A 6,052-nucleotide genomic window follows, 5' to 3' on the forward strand; every position below is an offset into this window, starting at 1 on the left:
AATCATATGCATGTCTTCATAGCTGCTCTCTCATAAAACAAAATTTAACTTGTACATAAGTATTGTAATAATTAAAAAAAAATAAAAGTTGAATAATTTACAAGTGTATACAAGTACCTGTAAATCATTGACGTGCCACTTCTGGCATGCATACCATGGGTTCGCCATCTAGGCACTAGACCTAGATAGCAAAGAGAACGGTGCAGGAGCAGTGTTGGACAAAAGTTATCGCCAACTGCTTTGGCCAGAGACCAAAATGCATAGCTGCCATTTCTGCTCGATGCAAGTTTCCCTTTGGTGTAAGTGGTGAAAGAAGGCAGAGTTCTTGATAATAGCCAGTTGCAGTATGCTTGTCATTTGTACAGCTTTGGTGTAACTTTAGGAGAACCAGGAGATGGGAGTTTAGTGCAGAATGGGGTATATGTGCTTCCATTCTGGAGAGGATTACTTCGGTGATGTGTTCAGTGCATATGCTTGGGTTGGAAGGAGGCATAGAAATCTCAGAGGTCATCCCACTTGGTGTTCTTACAATGCCATATTACTTGTGGTCGAGTGGCTGTGTTGGGTGTTGCTTGGTTGGGGAACAGATAGGTAATTCAGACCACAACCTTGTGCCTTCAATATATATTTGGAGAGATTGCTGGTGAGGAAGAGGTGGAGAGTGGTTGGGATTATCTGGTGGGCATGTCAACAATTTGCACAAGGTCATTTGTGATAGCAAATGTCATAGCATCTCTACCTGTTTGATCTGTACAGTTGCCAATTGGTGTTTATATACATTGATATCACTGAGGAAGATAACCTCACTACAGGGAAAGGTGAATTGAAGAACTTTCAAAGATAGGAAATCAAAGAGTGCCAAGTGATTGATGGCATTGGGAGAACGATATAGTCAACATACATTTGACATAGTTGGGCCAAGAGATTTTCAGCTAGAGTAGATTGTGATGAGGAGATTCTAAGTTGAGTGTCATACACATTCCCTATGCAGTACTTGTACTTTGGTTTTCCAGTTGACTGTTAACACTGCTCAGTTTTGCACTAGAATTCTTTTGTAATCAATGTACTATGGTTCGTTGGTGCTGTTATTTTTCTTCCAGTTGTTTACAAAGTCATTGACCTTCATGCTGGGTAAAGGTAAGGTCGGGCCTGACTTGTATATGCAAGTGGGGAGAACTAAGGTTGTTCACACCTGCCATTAGTTCTGATGCACTCGCAGGTGTGCCACAGGTTACTTTCACCAGTCATAAAAGTCATCCTGTCTCTTTTTCTGTAAGTCTGAAGTGGTGGTATCTGGTGATTTTGCTGCAGTTGAAACCAGAATTTGCCATTAGTTTGTTTTCCTTCAGTATATCATAACTTTTGGTACAGAAGTTGATAATGACATTTATATTTTCTGGTTTTGGCCTCGAGCAAGTCATCCACTGTGATGTGATGAGGCTGTTGAGCTAGTTGGTATCGCTGATGGATCTGTTCTAGCATGGTTTCAATTTTGATTTTGTGGGAGAAGGTTTAGCCAATAGTAGTGAGGTGTTGCCGAAAGCTTTCGATACATTTTTTCTAAGTTTCTGAACTGTTTCACTGAGGGGGAAGCACAGTGTGCAGCCAAGAGGCTGGTTCAAGTTGCAGATATGCTAACCACTTTGCTAACTAGCAAAGCATACTAACCAACCAGATGTGAACGCAGTAACCACAAATGTGCTATTGACCACAGTACCTGTTGCGGGAATTGTAGAAAGAGAGAATTGTTGCAGTTTTATTTTTATTTTCCCAAAATATATAATTTCTTTATATTGATTTTAAAAATAGTACCTAAATGTTTTTTCATTGTTTCCTCAGTTGCCGTTGCATCATTCAACATCACTCATCCCATCCATCTGCCGATGTTTTGGAACCATTCTGAATTCAAGAAACCCGTTAGGATAGTTAATGTTTGTGTAGCCTTAATAATTTTATTTTATTCAGTTTTTATGATTTTGAATGTGTTTACCTTCATTATTTGTTTATGTTGGCAGAGATGATATTTCATCTTTTTTTTCACGAACAACATACTGTAAGTTAATGAACTGAAAACAAGTTATCATTAATAAATAAAAAAGTAATGTTAATGTATCTGATAAAATGTATGAGGTTTTTTTTTTTTTCCCCAAAGATTGACACTGTTTTTTTTTGTTTGTTTGTTTTAGCTGTAGTCTACATATTTTTTTCTTTCTACCATACATTCCATAAGTGGGAACGTGGTGTCACCCAGGCAATGAAATTCATCTTCAACCTAAAAGTTAACAAACTGCTTCTGCATTGGTAATTATTACAGGATTAATTTTTTTTTAAAAAAAAAAAAACTAGTGAGATTTTTCCTGATTGGAAAAACAATTTTTAAACCCTGTACACAACAATAAAATTTATTTTCTTTTTGGTGTGACTTTTCAAAATCAGATTTTCTCTTTCCTCACTAAGACTCTCCTAGGCTGTTCTTTATAGTTCTGAATTTTGTCATCACTTCTCACAATATGATGGGCCCACAACATTCTTTTTATGCAGCTTAGTAAATTTATTATATTATACAGAATCACAGGCACTATTACTAGATCCAACGTGCTTGTACTGCGAGAGAGTTCCATTCATTACATATTAATTGATAAATTCATTTTCCCTCACCTTATATGCTAAATGGTAGTCCTTTTGCATTCATAAGATTTATCTAGATCATTCCTCTTTAGGAGTGAACTGCAGATAGGTCTCACTAAAGCTTATAATTTTAGTTTCACCACATCTACTAATGCTAAGAACTTTCTATCTTTATTCCAGATATTTCTGACAGGTTATACATGATATACATTATCAGGTTATACATGATAGCTGATTATTTACCTGGTGAGTCTTTAAAGAGCTCTTATAATAGTTCAAACAGGAAGCTGGAGCTAAATCCTCCTCTCTCTATTTCCACAGTTTTGTGAAAGAACTAGTCTTGTATTTCCCAGTGTCATCCCTAGCAAGTTATTGTTCTCCTCACTTTATCATTACACCCACAATTTCTACCACTTAATTTAATACATGCTTTCATGCACCAACCCAAACATATTTAGTTTCCCTGACTACATTTGCTCTTTCACTGAACAATAATTTCTCTAATCATCAGACTAACCATTTAAGTGCAACCTATTTTGCAAATACAAATCCTTTTTTTATCCATTGGACTTACCTTGTATAATTAACATAATGCATGTCATTTCTCCTGCACAGCCCACCTTTGCATCATTTGTAGTTATGACTCATCGGTCACCCTATCATCATAGCAACAGATGTAATCTTAACTCCTTTGCTCTTCTTTTTTGCTTAACTCTACACTTCTTGAATATCTTCTCTCATACTTATCTCCTTTCACATGTTTAATTTGCTTGCACATTCTTCAGTTATATCCTGAATCTTGGCTCCTCAAGTATGCCTCTAAACATGGAATTGTTGTGTGTGTATGTGTCACTCCTTTTTTCATTAATTTCTACTTCCTGAATCTTCCTTTACTTCACATTTTCTCTCCTTTCATGCTATGTTTGTAAATTCTTCTATTCTGGTAGCAAAACAAGAATCACTTATCAAATTTATCATATAAATTTACAGTATAATGCCAGCATTATACTGTATTGGAAAAGCTTCGCCAGCATGAATTTTGTTTTGCCATTTACGTGTAAACATTACATGCAAATGGCAATTCAGTTCAATTGTATTGCACAAAGCTCTGATTAACAATCACTTGGCATGGTTGATTGCATCTTTCTTTTCCAACCAAGATATGAGTTTTAATCCCACTATCAGTAGAACATGATTGATTGGTAGATGAATTTCATGGTCTAATGAGAGAGATCATTGCATTGCTCTTAGGGCCTGGAAATAGTTTGAAAGAATTCAGGATTTGGCTGACAAAGCAAAGTGATTTAATCAGAAAAGCAATGTAGTATTTTCTGCTAATATCAATCACAACGGTATTAAGTTATTCAAGAATTTTTTTAAGCTAAACTAAAATGATTTTTAATTTGCATTTTTCTTTCTCTGCATTGTCCCAGTCCTTAAAATTTTGATGGAAAATGTTATTGGCAGGCACCAAAGGTCTATATTTGCATCAGTAACTTTATAACATGCTACATGCATTATACAAGAAATAGAATAGTGGACATCCTCACGGGCAAGGTGCATCGTGTCCTGTAACAAGTCGTATTAGCCAGTATAAATTGGAGGAATATGATGCTCCCAAGTCAGTGCATCTGTGTCCAGGTGAAATGGCTGTGAGAAAAGAACTGAGTTTGAAAGAGGCATTGTGATAGGATTCCCAAGTTGCAGGCCTATCTGGCAAATTTTTGACAATTTGGGCCATCCCAGGTCAACAATCAGTGATACTATATTGAGATGAAAGTGCAGGGAGTCAACTAAGTGCTACCCACAGTGGAGGGCCCACCACTCACTAAAAGAAGGATATGTAAAAACTGCTATTCGTTGGCCGACGTGTTGAATGTGGAGTTCTGGGCATTGACTCAAACACAAATCTGCACACGCACATTCAGAACATTGGCTTCTATGATAGGACTGCAATATGCAAGTCCCATATTAACCGAATCAACATGCATCATTGTTTTCCATGGTATAAAGAACATGTACAGTGGGGCATGGAAGCTTGGAAAGCTGTGTGCGATGAATCGTGCTACACCCTCTACCGAGCAGGTGGACAGGTGAAGGTGTGGCAGATGCCCTATTAATAAATAAATTTATTAATTAACCCTGAAAAGTATCATTCTGGACAATGCAATCATTCCTGCTTTTTGTCATTTCTACAGAATTGACCATTGTCTCTTTCAGAAGTACAACGCACCATGTCATAACACTGTTGCTATAACTGTGTGTTTTCTGGATATGAACATCTTTAAAATGAACTGGAACATTGGTTGACAAGGGATGTCCATCCCACAACAGTCCAGGTTGGTTGATTTATTGGTGCAAGAATAGCAAAGGTCCTACTGCACCATAGGAAAGGTTACAGCAATACACTATGTATTGGGTCGCAAAATACACAAATGAAGGGTCACAAAAATTTCAGGTTTAATGTCAAAGGTTACAGCAATACATAGACTAACTAGTAAACATGCATGTACAAAAACCAAGCCAGGCAACACACAAATAAAATTACAGCAGTACATAAATGATCAAAGAGAAATTAGTAAACTATATGCATGCCCAAAAATTAAGTTTAGCAATGCAGTATCGACATATAAACAAAATTACAGTCAAATGTACAAATTAATTCTTAGGTTAAAAACATCACGCAATTCGGAGTCTGATAACATCTGCCTGAATGTATGTGGTTTGTCTAGATAGGTAAAAATTTCATTTGTCTTGTGTAAAGTACTGGCACTCCCAGAATGTGACAAATAGTAAGACACGTATTGCATTCTCATTGAGTACCATTGAGCAATTAGCTTTGATCTTATAAGCTGTCCATAGTCTGTATATGGTACTATCAAACAGTACATGAAGAAAGTATGAGCTGATCTAGCAGCTGCACCTGCAGTCCCATTTCCTTTAATCTCAATGTGGCTGGAAATTCATCGCAACCGAACACCAAAATTAAGGCTTTTCATTTTGTACAAGGCTTCTGTTGTTGCTGGAGCAACAGTTCATTCCATTCTTAATTCAGGATCTGGGTGAAAGATACAATTTCAACAGAAGTGTACATAGACACTTTTTTTTGGTTGAAAAGTTGAACCCATTAGTTGCTGAAGTTGTCTTTTAATTACCCTCATGTTACGAGAGTGACAGTAAATTCGGTCATCAACATATAGGGCATTGTCTACAGTGGGAGGAAGCTCTTCAGTGATTGAGTTAACTTTGATAGCAAAAAGTGTCATACTCAAGGTGGAGCTTTAGTGATAACCCTGCTCTTCATGATATGGCAGAGATGGATTACTTCCCAATCTTATGCCTGAGCAGAAAGTTTTTAATAAAAACAAGATGTCTTCTGAGACCTAGGTTATAGAGGTCATTTAATATGGCATATCTCCAGGCT

The sequence above is a fragment of the Typopeltis vanoorti genome, chromosome 19 (genome assembly GCF_054136105.1).
Source record: "Typopeltis vanoorti isolate ZY-2024b chromosome 19, IOZ_Tvanoo_1.0, whole genome shotgun sequence".
NCBI classification, from domain to species: domain Eukaryota; kingdom Metazoa; phylum Arthropoda; class Arachnida; order Uropygi; family Thelyphonidae; genus Typopeltis; species Typopeltis vanoorti.